At 30.7% G+C, this 14,799-nt stretch overlaps 1 protein-coding gene and 1 pseudogene across 1 annotated transcript in view; both read left to right on the top strand.

The window, feature by feature from the left end:
* Positions 1-14,799, top strand: part of LOC106686979 (malate dehydrogenase, mitochondrial) — a 110,739-nt gene that overhangs the window by 43,828 nt on the left and 52,112 nt on the right. The gene's annotated exons all lie outside the window — the stretch shown is intronic.
* LOC136795181 (uncharacterized) lies at positions 2,819-7,913 on the top strand (annotated as a pseudogene).

The following is a 14,799-nucleotide window of genomic DNA, read 5'->3' as shown; positions in this document are numbered from 1 at the left end:
AAAAATATCAATAAGTTTTACTTGTAATTAATTTAGTTGAGTGAAAACAGAAATTAAAGATATGAACGTTCTTTATTAAAATGTTTTTCATAAACAAATTAAAGACAATTACAAATTGGAAATAAGTTCCCTTAATTGTGGTGAAAGAGATAATTTATCTTTGCTGAATCATCAGAGTAAATGAATGCTGCCTGGAGCGATAAATACTTGCATGAATGAAATCCATGATTAAACGATAGAATTCTTTATTTAGTGATTATTAAAAAAAATATATATTTAAGATATATTACAAAGTTTCCCACAATCTTATATGGTGGGTGATATTTACAATGTTATGTTAATTATTGAAAATTTGGTACAATAATAATTAATTGGCTTAGTCAAGTAAGTTTCACTTATGGCTTCAATATTTACTTGACTTGCAATTTTTTTTTTTTCAAGTATGATTAACGACGTTTGTATGATCACGTACTTAACGCCAAAATCAAAGTATTCTTACAGAACACTAAAATAGTCGGAAATAACTAAATTAAAGCAATTAAGTTTCCAATACATTGTGCATTTGAAATCGATTTTTTCCTTAAAAAAAAAAAACCACTTGAAAATATAGAGTATTAAGAAGTCTTTATACTGTCATCTTTCTGACATTAATCTTTGTATTATCAAATCCCACCTTCAATTAATATTTTTTTAAAATTTTCTAGAAGATTCAAAATACGCGGTGCTTCTATGCCCACACGTGAGAGAAACATTCTTAAAATATTTTGTTTCTCCCCTCCAAATGTAAACAAGATAGGAGGTTCTAGGAATAAGGTGGGGGTATCAACACACAAAGTGTCTTCCTAGGCTAGCTGATTAGTTGGCTGTAATCGGAATGAGCTCTTTCCCTGTGATATTGCCAGTTTGTCGTTTAGAAGTCTTAAAATAGATTTCTAGCCTAGATACCTAATAATGAAATATCTATAGCTAGGAACGAACAGAAATACAAGGAGAGATCCTAGAATAGAATTGTTTCTACAAAAAAGAATTTCTTATTAGTTGTAACTGGTGAGTATAAGGAAATATTTTATTATTATAAAGGAAAATGATTGATCACGGTATGATTATTCTAAAACTAATCATATCTCAAAACTCAACAATTGGTTTTAAGATTTTTAAATATATCCTTATAGTACAAGAGCCTAAGAGGAGAAAAAAGGCAGTTATCTCACCCCAATTTTTGATTACTTTAATGAAAACTATGTATAGTTACTAGTCAAATTTGATGAGTTTGCCAAGTATAGGTAGGGGGAATAAAAAATGGTGACTGTTTCAAAGCGATAAAAAAAACTAATTTTTCATTCGGAGCTCTATATCTTAAAAAGTAGGAACAACAAAACAAAACCTAATTGAACGTCATTTAAAGAAGAGTAAATTTGCTAAAATATGAGCCCTAATACAGTTATTTACGTTAAATAGTTTTCGAGATGTAGCTTTTTAAAACGCAACGTTTCTTAACAATGTTGTATGGGACGTACTGAAAGATCAGTAGTTAGTGAATTTATTACGAAAAATTTATATCTCCAACATTGATTTATAGTTGTTCGGACAAATTTTCATTTGCCAAATTTATATTCATATGCGAATATCATAAAAACTACAACCCCTACGAAGATATCTGTCATAAACTACTTTATAGTAAGTTAAATTTCCTTTATTTTGAGTGCTGGCAGACATATGTACGTTTTATGAATCTAGAGATATAATTTTTCAAAAATCCAACATTTTATACGAACAACTAGAAATAAGCATTTTGTGAGTTCATTTTGTCGAATATCATAAAAACTACTACTTCTACAAAAATAAACATTATTAACTATTTTGTAGTAAATTTAACTTGCTTTAATTTGAGCTGGCAGACATCTGTAGGTTTCTCACAATAAATTAACTAACCACTAATCTTTCAGTAGATTTTTAAGAAATTTTGCTTTTTAAAAAGATATATCTCGAGAACTATTGGACGTAAATAGCTCTTCTAGGGCTAATATTTCAGCAAATTTACTCTTCTTTAAATAATGTTCTCTTAGATTTTCTACTGCGGTTGGTAATTTTTAAGATATAGATAGATCTTCGAATGAAAAATTAATGAATTTTTAAGGTTTTGAAATAGCCGCCATTTTTTATTCCCTCTGCCTAGACTTGGCAGACTCATCAATTTTGACTAGTAATTATACCTAGTTTTCATTAAAGTAATAAAAAATTGGGGTGAGATAACTGCCTTTTTTTTCTTCCCGGCTCTTGTACTATTACCTCTATCACTATCCGCTAAATCATAGCAAGTTATGCAATGATGCCAACCCAAAAAAGTCCTAAATTCAAATTTAATAAAGGTAATTCTTAATACAACTACTTTGAATGAGACGTGAATAACCATATAATTCACTTTTGGTGAAGTGAACTTAAGAGGAAATTTTTGAAATAACTTCGATGGACGATATATGAATATCTGAACCTTTATAACCTTCCAAATATGTACATTATGTATTATTTATAGATCAGGGAATGGCATAATCCTACTCTCCTTTACTGTAAGATTGGAGCTAACCACTGAAGCCAAAAACCGAGAGCTAGGCTTTTTGGCTAGCCAAAAAATCAAATGAAACCCCCCTAACATTATTATATAATTGTATATTAAGTATATAAAATAATAGTTGATTTTTGGAAGCAGTGGCATGCGCAAGACCAACCCACTATACCGCTGCTGCCGCACCTGGTATGCCAGAAATGGTGAAGAAGAGGGATAAAGAAATAAAATAAAAAGAATACATTGTAGTATGCAATGTCATGTTCCTGGTTCCATCAAAAGGCTCGCTTTTTTGGCTTCACTTCTCCTGCCAGTTTATCGCCTCTTGGAGTATACCTTGGAGGAAGGAATATAATGCTTCCTCCAAGGTATATTTTAAGAAAGTTAAAATTATTATAAACCATCATAACGTAAATGAGATATAGTCCCTGTACAATATAGTTCTAATTCAGGTTAAAGTTTAAAGTTTTTATTAATAAGTATTATATGTATAAGTTGGGTTTCAGAAGTTTATTGCTTTTTAGGGATAAAAAACCTCTGTATCCTACTCTACAAAACAATAAAAACAATTTGCCCCATAAAACGAATGGATTTTTCAATAACTCATAACAAAGTCAAATGAAATAACAAATATATTTTTTTGAATAAAGATACAATTAATGTCTTAGCGCCAATTAATGGTAAACAACAAATTTTATGAATTATAATTTGGAAAACTATTTTTTATCACGCTCGCCCAAGGCAAATGAATTATCAAACTTTTAACAAATAGATATTTTTATTTATTTACATTACCCCATTACATGGCGTTAGCCATAGGCTCCAGCTAGACTATACCAGGCAATCCAAGGGAGATAAAGCACTAGTATTCATAATACATTTCATGTATTATGTATCTACTTATCAATATTATTTATTTTTATTCTTTTATGAAGGGTACGAAAAAAAAATTATTTACATGCATAAAAGTATACATATTCCATTTCTTGGATCATGTATGAACTAATAATGTTATACTTTTATGAACGGTATGAAAATTTAACATAAACAAAGACATTAGAAATAAATAAGCTAATTTGTTTTAGCTCTGGTGTTCCAATATTGAACTAAATTATGTTAACACTTATTAAATAATAATCATATCATATAGCATTGAATTAGGGAACGAGGTGACTCCGTGGTAAAACACTGTGCGACTAACTCAGGTTCGAATCCGGCTGTGACAGATAATTATTTATTGTGTTAGTATGAGTTAACCCTGTGGGTTCGGGATCCCTCTACCTACAGATCTTCCTAAAGCCCACAGGGTTGTCACAAAGTAGCCCCAAAAATTAACAAAAAAAAAGTTGTCAAATGTGCCACCATTCAAGCCAAGAAGCAATATGTGAAACAAAACTAAATAAATATCAGAGAGAATCATTGAATTTTCAGTTATTGCAGTTAAAAACCTTTTCATAAATAACCATATGACCCAGTATTACGCCGAGCTTAAGTGGTTCTATCCATCCTTCTGATGCCAGTTATATTTCCTAGCTTCCTTTCTATTCCAATTAATTAGTACTCAATGCCCCTTCTATATCCTAGAAAACCTACAATTCAAATTCTCAGTCCAATCACGTAATACGAGGTCCCGTTTGTTTGACATCTACCCTCCACCTCACCGAACTGCTGCGTTTGATAAATTTTCTATTCGAGCTACATATGTCTGGAACTCTATTCCCTCTAACATACGTCATGTGCCATCCTTCCCTTGTTTAAAACCCTTCTAATTAACTACGTTTTACTTCAGTAATTATTGTAATTACCTTATTGTTTTGTTTTTATATTTTTATTCAGTTAGTTTTTAATTTTTTTTTCTTTTCTGTATATAATTTATAATTAACTGTTGCAACACTGTTTTTCAATATATGTTATTATAGAATAAAATTACTTTTGTAATTATTCTGAAGGGACCTAGTCTCAGACTAATAAACTATATTTCATTTCATTTCATAATATAAAATTTTACTTAAATATTTTAGTAGATCTTGATTATAAAAATCTACTGAATGATTAAAAAACAATTATATTTCTTGAAATAAAGCAACCAAAAATTAAAAAAAAAAAATTGAATCATCGTTGCATATAAAGGACTATCAGGACAGAATCAGCTGTTGGGTTGGAATGACCCAGAAAGAAGCCATGGCCTAGGGACACGTACAGCCTCAACTTTCTCAAGGCCTGACGTCAGTAGTCGTATGATGTTTTCGAGTGGTGTTCCCTTCGACACTCTACTGCTAATTCATGCTAATCACCTTATTAATCATTGTTTATGTTTGTTTAGACTGCGTAAAGAATGTTTTGAAAATATTCCAAAATAAATATTTAAATAATTAAAATACATAAAACATTAATTCTAAACAAAAGGTCATTGTTTGTAAAGAAGATAACAAAATTATACGTCATAATCCATTTTTATTTCACGCCACCAAGAGCTATTGTATTCGGTATCCGGATTTCAACAGATCACGTTTTAGAGCCCTTGAATCTTATAAACACATCTTCAGCCACCGGTCTAGGCTTCCGGACCACGACTAAAACATGTATACGAATACCGGTGCTTTTATTATTTTTGTTTGGTGTTTATTGTTATGGTAAAGACCACCCACTGGCACCCACTGCCTGGTAAAGGCACTGGATAGCAACTGCGGTTGTGATCACAGAAAACTTTTTTCTTCAGAAAGTTGGACCAAAACGTCTCATACGATTATGATGAAAATTAATTAAGTAATTCCTCCCTAGCCAATTACCTTTTCTTATAAAGTAAATCCTCAAGATAGATTAGCAAAAAGATATGATGAAATGATGATGATGATGATATGAGTTATTCGCGCAAAACGCAAAACAAAACTTTTATAAAAACAACAACGATAGAAGATTAAAAAAATTATTAGGATCTCTTCAAATTAAAAAAAAACATTTAATCGTTTGAATATGTAACCTACTGTTAGTATAACCTCTCATAATACAGTGTACAGGACTTAGCACTCATGTTATGTTTTTTTGTAATACCTAGAAAACTATAGGTATATCTTTTAGAACATTCCAGATTTGAAATTTAATTAAATTGGCAATGAAACTAAATTTAAACGCAGAAAATATGACTTTCATCGTAAGATTATTAGAAAAGATATATCAAACAATTTTTGTATCGAACGCAGAACCGTAAACAACCAAAGTCCTGTGAGTTGACATGAATTTATAATACATTACACTAGTCAACATGAATTAGGTGTTTGGGTTCTAGATGTCATATTTTGTGTAAAATATTGAATAAAGTGTGATTTTTTTGTTTTGTTTTTAACGATTTTGATAGAAAATCAGATTTATGATGTATTCAAATAGGAAAATTTTTTGATCCTACGCATCCTTAAGTTATCAGTCCCCTGACAAAAACAAACAAATAATTTTTTACAGTTTTTAAAGATTTGCGCTTTTATATGGTTACAGAATACATAATAATATAATGCAATACATTATACATATACAATTTACATCATATCTTCGTTTGCCGTATGGCATTATAAGATGAGCAAACATGGTCTGCTGAAGGCGGTTATCCATTGGTGGCATGATAGCTGGGGGACTTACAAGAAATGGGGAGGGCCATTCCGGCTGGTGATGGTGGTACAGTATACAGTAGCCTCAACAGGTAGACTATATGAGCCGCTCAGTGCACATATCGATTAACTCAACTTTTTGAAAAATCTTAAATTTAAGTGTCAAAGCCCTTGGTATAGCCATAAATTTTTATATTTATAATAACTTTCCTGAATAATAAAGATTAGCACCGTTAAATGGCAAATTTTTTTGGCCATTGAATAATAATTAATTTATTTCAGAAGCCATTTCGATTAACTCCATACTCTAATGTAAATCGTTTCAGTAATGCTGTATCTGTTCTGGACGTGCATCGACGCTTATTTGTTTTTAAACAGCCGAAGATGCTCTCTCCCTCTCAATAATATTCGTAACAAAATCGCATCGGTAAACAGATAAAAAGAAGCGCAATGCAAACGGTAGTTAGTATAGCAGTGATCTCGCACGCTGAATGTTACTGTGTACTTCTTAGTCTTTCCAACATTACTCCCAAATTGTTTTTAAAAGAAATAAATATTATACCGTTATAATCAAGATGAGTGAGACTAATAATGTGAGTGAGGAAAGCAGTGATGATTCTTCAATACGATTTATCAACAGAAAGTCTGGTCCAAGAAGACGTTTATTTTTTTCCTCGGATTCATCGGATTGCAACAGTACAAACCCAACAATCACATTGATTGGGAGGAAAAGAAGTCGTAATCCTGTTAAATGGATACGAAATTTACAAAAGCATAACAGGATAAAAGGTTTGGCATACAGGAATAGGGAGGAAAACTAATACCTGCAAAAACATTTGTTGAAATACAATGCAGATGCCGTCAAAATTGCAATCAAAAAATTATTTCGGATGAGAGAGAGGCTACCATGAAAGCATTTTATAGTTTACATAGTCGGTAACATATTTATAATAACATATTCGGATTCGTGTACCGGGCAAAACAGAAATATTAAAACTTGTTCAAAGCACGGAAATTAAAGCTGAATCAATTGACATGAAAAAATTTGTTAAGTGGACACAGCTATTTGCCCAATGACTCAGATTTTGCCATTATTGAGACATGTGCGAAAAAAAATCAAAACATTTTTTCACCAGATGATTGGTACCATATAATCAAAACATGTAAAAAGAAAGCGCCATTTCATCTAATCTAAATGACTCACCAAGATTTTTTGTCAACAAAACCTTTGGAACAGTCTATCATTAACCGAAAAGTAACCGTCACAGGGCTTCCAGTAAATTGGCTTAAAATACGCTGGATAAAGTTACAAAGGTCCAAACCCTATCTCATACAATTCAAATGTGACTATAATGAAGATACAGAATTTCAAGCCATTAATATAAGAAAATCTTTAGTGGGTAGACCACAAAGTTTGAAAAATATAGATCAGCCTTTATTATATCCTAAAGGTAGAACTGTGACAAGGGAAAAATGGAAAGACATGATGGACCTGCTAAAATTCATTCCTCCTGTTAAACACGATTACTATAAGAACTTGTCAACAAATCGAGAAGAATCCTCGCATACACCTGATGAAGAAGACATTATTTATAATATTGCTGAATCATCCCAAAGAATAATGCCGCTAACATAAAGCTGCTATGAATTAATTACAAAAATTATATTATAACAGAACTGCCAACATTCATTTTTATGGAAAAGCTGTGATAAAAATGTATAATTACTAACTTTTCCTGTAATAAAAAACTTTAAAATGTAAAGACTAAATTTAACTATATTACTTTTTTCAGTTGCCAAATCGATTAACTTCACCTGTCACATAAAAACTGTAACATTACTGACGATTGTTTATTGGCTATTCTTTCTTATTAATTTTATATACCGTTAGATGAAAGCTATATCAGCAATTATGCATTCTACATTATATATTTGAATTCATATTATCAGAGGAATTTTAAAAAACAATATACATTACATCATCGCGTTTCTCAACTTTTCGTTTTATGGAGTTAATCGATGTGTGCACTGAGCGGCTCATATATCAATATTATGACCCTCATTATGGCTCATATATCAATATTATTATATTTAGTGCGAGTGGAGCTTTAGTGCCTAAGCCTAGTGAGAGTGAGGATTAATTTTTTAATCATGAAGCAATTTCAATCCCACATTTATATTTTTCCTACGTTTTGCAATAATAAAACCTATTGAAGGAATAAATTTGAGGATTTCTAAATATATACATTTTCAGAAAATTTAAATTAAAATTTTAAACTTTTGAGAGATCGTATCTTGCCTCTAGCCTGTACATTATTGAATATGATATGCAAGGGCATGCAATATACTGTGAAATTACACCCATCCCATATCTCTAGCTAATTTAGGGAAGCACCTACCAATAATGCCGAAATGTATACACTGTTTTTGAGCCTATTTATGAGAACAGCTCATTAATAAAAAAAAACGAGTAAACATTAGAGATGCTAAGGTCCAACTGAAATTGATATGAAATGATCTATTTTGTTTATTACTGAATACGAATTTTTTTTACTAATACTTTTTTCTTCGTTTTACTTTTTTTTTTTTACAAGAGATCAGTATGATTTTATCTCGGTTTACAAATGATTATATGACCTTTTCTTTAATTAATGACTCTATACTCACCCAACTAACATTACCTAAGCGGACAAAGGATATTCTTGATACAGCTGCGTCTGATTCATTGTTGATTTTATGACTTCATGTCTCATTTAAGACATGAGTTGAAATAAATCTCACTGATTCCAAACTGCTCTCTAATATTGCTTCATCGAATGTAAGAAATAAAATGAATCAATACTTATTTCGGTTTGAGTGTTGATGGTACATCCTGTCATGCAAATAGTAAAATGCAAAGAAAAAACATGTTTGATACCCAGTTAGCGTTATACATTTATATTTAAAAAACGAGTAAATTAAAAAAAAAAATAGGTAAAATAATTCAGCAGATGGCTATAGGCTACGATTTTTTTTTTTTTTTCAATACCCTCGGAAACATTTTTGCTTACTTCTTGTGTTTATATTGAAAAATTCTTATTGTTTGACCTTCAAATTTTTAATGAGGTGTAGATAGTTGACCGTAGATTACTGATTGGAGAAGATGATCGGGGGGTGCGTTCAGCAAAGAAACAACATAAATAAACAAAAAAATATTTATATATGCCGACGTTTCGACCTGAGTTTCAGGTCTTCATTAGGGCTATAAAAACAAAAAGGCAACAACCATCATTTAGAGAGAAAAAAAGTTGATTAATAACTATGGACAAAGACAGGAGTAGATTGATTACATAATTATTTATATACATATAAATGTGAGTAATAAATAAATGATACAGTGGAAATAATCTATAAAGAATTAGTTAAATTAATAATGGAGCTTATGAAAAAAAAATATTGTAAAAGGAAAGAACAGGGGATAAGAAGAAATAAATGGAGAAAGGGGAATGAAGAAAGTAAGATATGCGAGAGTAAGGTTATAGGAAGAGAATCCAGGCTACATTGATATAAATTGCAGGAAAAGCCGTTAGAGTGCAGTTCGGCAAAAGACGTTACATAAATAGAAATCTAAAGGTCAAAAGATAAAATAGTTAATGTGAGAGTAAAAAAAGAAAAAAAACAACATAAAAAGGTGGAAAATGTAGAATAATGAGAGCCCATAAAGTAATAAAATGTATCAATATATAAAGGGCGTGTAAAAACGGTTACATAAACGGGGAGTATGTAAAAAACAATGTTATAGAAAATAAGAAGAAATATGGAGAATAGGAAATGAAGAAATAAGAGATAAGATAAGAGAGAAAAAAATAACTTGTATAAGTTGTAAATAAGTTAAAAATAACTTGTAAATAAGTTGTAGGCAGAGATTTCTGCTAAACTGTTTAAAATTGCAGGAATAGTCGTTGCAGGTCGACAAAGACGTTAGATAAACAGAAATCCAACGGTCAAAAAACGAACGTTGAGATAGAATATTTAATAAGAGATTAAAACATATAGACAGATTTAAATGTAAAACTATGAGAGCCAACAGATATTAAAATGTATAAATATGTAGTGGATATGAAAAACAGATAATTAAAAAAATGTATATGTCTATAAGATTACTGGTGTTTTAATAAATTAATAATTTGGGAATAGGCTAGAGACAGGTTATATTTACAGATTAATATTTTTTTGTTTATTTATGTTGTTTCTTTGCTGACCGCACCCTCTCCCCCCCCCCCGACCATCTCCAATCTTTAATATGATTTTAAGCAATGATTGGTAAATTATTCGATTAATTTAGCAACAGATCCTCTTCTCATAAGCTGCTATCTGACATTCATCTTCATTACAAAGCATTGATGAGGCTAACGAACCACAGATACAATGAGCGTTTGTTTCAGACCCGTTGAACACAGAACCTAAGGTACGGCTCTAACGGAAGCACGGTAAGAGCTCTCTTATGTTACCTTGGTGTACGTCAGCTGGTACTGATGCGTATCAGGTTGCATGTGCAAATAATTACCTCACTATAATCCTCAACTGTATTGTATACATAAACAAAAAACTGTATGATAACTTTGCTTAGTTGTAACTATTGTAGGGTATCATTAGTTTTACTATACAAATTAGTATTTTGTATCCAAACTTGCCTTTTGAAGTTACCCTTAAGTGAACTATACACTTCCTAAAAAAACAGGATCAGATTATTTATAATCCATATAACAAGCTAGAGCTTTATTATTAGAAGTAGTTTTAAAAACGTTAATGCACAAATTTTATTTATAAGCACTACTGTGCATTATTGCCAAACACAACAAATATAAAAGTCACAACGGCATTGTGTACACAAGAAACTCTAAACCGAACACTTGCAATCGTAAATATTCCACTTAAGCATGCTCTGATCCCAATATACTTTCTAGCTGGCTTAGACTACAAGGCCAAACAATCATTTTGGCTTTACTTTTGGCCAAGTTATTAAAGTTTACGATTTCCTATCTATAACTCGTCTGTGGACTTCGCCAAGAACATTGACTTTTAAAAACAGCTGTTTGAAGCACTTACAAAACAAAACGGTAAGATAGTACTGATTTGTTGATGGGTTAGGTTTCGATTGACATCGTAAATCTAAATTTGCGACCTCGACGGCAGACCGAAAAACCTTCATTAATAAAATTAATCATTGTTAATAATGAAATAAAAATGTAAATAAAATAGGTGGTTAATAAGATGATTGATTAAAAGAAAAAACATTGCATTTAAAAAACATGATGAAAAAATACAACAGAGTACATTAGTATTAAATTTATATAATAAAAAAAAATTAAGTTCGTTAGCAAAACACTTCACTACTTTTAGACGTTTTGGTATTCCAGATTGGTTTGTTATCAATATCATTCTTCATTCAGGGTGATTTATTTGTATTAATTACAAAATTAATTCTGGAACTTGTATCAATAATATTTTCATCTTAAGAAATACGAATGAAATACCAATGCATATCTTATAAAAGAGTAAATTAATGATTACAATTTGTTACCCCCCTATAGCTAGGTTTATCCACTTGTTCAGTTATTTTAATATAAAAAGTGAGAATAATTTTAACAATCAATCCTGTGTCTAGGCCCTGCTCGAAAGTCACTCATTATTTTCGTTTAATATTGTAAAATGTCTGTATAACGGACACCCATGGAGAAGAATATTTTTTCCGTTATACCGAGGGGTAAGTACAAAAAGAACACAAAATTGAAGTAATAATGTATGTACGTTATCCTATCCTCTATTAAACTATGATATTTCGTTTGTACAAAAAAAAAAAAAAAAATCAGTATGATCCACAGAAAATTACTTACATCAATCATCTCAGATCGGTGAAAATAAGTGAATTCAAGTTACATGTTGAGTGTTTAAATACAAACTTTTATCCATCTCACCATGTTTCATTTTTTATAAGCATACTTTCATTAAATTAAATCATTGTTTGTAAAGTAATTTACCGTCATATATGTTCAAAAATTTGGATATGCCTGTCTTCATTACATACGTCTTGTATGTTTTATAATGTTAAATCGTTTTAGATATTTTTAATGTTACTCTATCAGGTAGTAGCATTAGTTTGTAATAATTACTGTGTCTGTCTTCAATCGTGTTATGCAATGTGGATCATCATGGATTTATAAAATATAAAACCAAACCTATATTTTTGAATATTATTTTACTATTAAATAAACTATAATAAAAAAAATAATCAGAAAAAAATATTAAAATATATGACTATGAGATGTAGGAATATAATCGTTACGTTAGAAGCCCGTATCATAGAAGGGCCTGGTTCCATAATCGCTTGAGTGACAGCTAGAAATACGACAGTCCCTTATAGATTTTAATCTGGTACTGTCGCCACCAAGACCCTTATCCGCTCAGTGACATTCAAACTAGATGTTCCATGAATGTTTTTACTATTACTTTTTTTAAAATATTTATTTATTGCTATTTACAACTGTACATTATAATACATTTAGTAAATCTGATCTAAGTTAAATTGGAGTGTTACAGGCGTGTAGAGAAACTAACCATTGGTAGCACTCTAATGACATTTTACATTAGCTGGTCTCGTGGCCTTCTTCTTTTCAGGCACCTCGGAGGATTGTCAAGAATGGAAGAGGAAGCAAGGTTAGAAACTAGTGGGTTTGGGTGGTTAGGGAGTTTGTAATGAAAGGAATGATATCTGGTTCGGGTTAGATCGGTTACGTATGGAACATTAAGGTCTTTATGTATGATTTTATTTGTGACAAAGTAAGGAGCATTGAGGATTTTACGAAGGATTTTGGATTGTAAGGATTGGATACGAGAGGAATTCGAAAATTTAGTGGAACCCCAATGCTCAACTCCGTATGTCCTGATTGGCCTTATTACAGTCATATAGATCAGTCTTTTGTAATGAATTGGAAGTTTAGAACGTTTGTCCAGTAAGTGCTGTAATAGTAGAAATCGACGTCTTGTGTCTTTTCAGTCTTGTGTGAGGATTCCAGGTTAATCGTTTGTCCAGATGTAGTTCAAGGTAGCGGATCTGTTCGACAGGGGTAAGATCAACATTATTAAAGGAGAGTGTAGGGCAGTCGGTAGGTTTACGACGAAGGGTGAAGGTGATTTGATGGAATTTGTTGGGATTTCGATCCTATATTAATAAATAATAAATATAGACTTTGAGTTTTTTAATGAACGGTTGGTGGGTTTAAAACATTACAACAGTTAAAGATTTTTTTTAGATACGTATTATTCATTTACCATCTCCCATAAACAAGAGGATAGTTTTTCTTCCTCGATATTTTTAAATTTTAATAGAATCATTTTAGAGCTCCTTCTATTTTCTAGGTTTAAAATATTTGGCTGCCTTTTATATATTTTTCTTATTTTCAAAATGCATCCTTTGTCCTAGATATTTTGACTTCTAAACGGTGCCTAAAACTGGCTGATATATGTAATTATCACCATTTCTAACTACTGCATAATTTAAATCCGCGTGAATAAATAATTTGCATAATTATTGCATAAGATTATGGTCAATTAACATAAACACAAGGTGAGCAGGTTTTCATTGATTGATAAAATGTACTGTACAGTGGTCTGATGTTTCTATCGAATATTAATTTTAACGGTACATATAAGAGAATAAGATTAACTATTAAATATTCCATTAAATATGTTTCTATAATGGAGTACCCAGTATTACTATCAGCAACAGGACCCACGTCTTGCTTACACTAGTTGGAAATTGAACTAAAATACATAAAGTATGAATGAGATAAATATATTTTAGCCTACTAATAAAGTAACTTAATTGTAGACGCATTGAATGAAATATAATTCCATAACAAAGTAACATACAAAAGTTTATAAAATCAATGTTAAACGAATTAGAGAGACGCTCAGAGAAATAGCACGGAGTCGCCAAATAATTTGTCAGAAAAAGGGTATTTATGACAAATTACTATATTATAAAACTTATCTTTAGCCAATATTATTTTATAGTTAGTGATAAATTGGTTGTCAACAACTCCTACACATCGCTAGGGCCGGTTTAAGCTGATGCGATGTCTTCTGCCAACCTTTATTATGACCCCCCTATATTTCCGACGAACTCAATCTTGTAGGTTTATTCCCTCACTCTACCGTACTAATGTAATCGATTCTCAGCTGCCAAGATCATTCTTCTGTTTTATTGATTTTATTTTCTATGTATTTTAATTTTTACATCGACAAATATTTCAATCTGTTCATTTGTTTTTAACATTATTACTTTTTTTATTATTTGATAGATTTATTTATTGATAGATATTACAATCTGCCACACAGTTGTGGGCAATTGGTAATATTGATGAATGATCTCATACATACTAAAATAAAAAAAATAAATAAATAAATTAATAAAAAATAAAAACTCTCATAAAATATATACAAACAAAAGAATAGACAAGATGAACATAATCAAACTATCTGTATGAAAAATTGATAAATAAAATAACATAATGATAAAATAATATATACAATATTTACACAATCGACCTGAGGATCCCTGAGCCCACTCTATCCCCCACGTGTGAGGGGTAGAGC

Source organism: Halyomorpha halys, unplaced genomic scaffold, assembly GCF_000696795.3.
Source record: "Halyomorpha halys isolate HHAL.00 unplaced genomic scaffold, Hhal_1.1 Scaffold901.1, whole genome shotgun sequence".
In the NCBI taxonomy this organism is placed as follows: Eukaryota; Metazoa; Arthropoda; class Insecta; order Hemiptera; family Pentatomidae; genus Halyomorpha; species Halyomorpha halys.
Note: the sequence above shows the minus strand (reverse complement) of the source record. Positions and strands in the feature narration are given on the sequence as shown.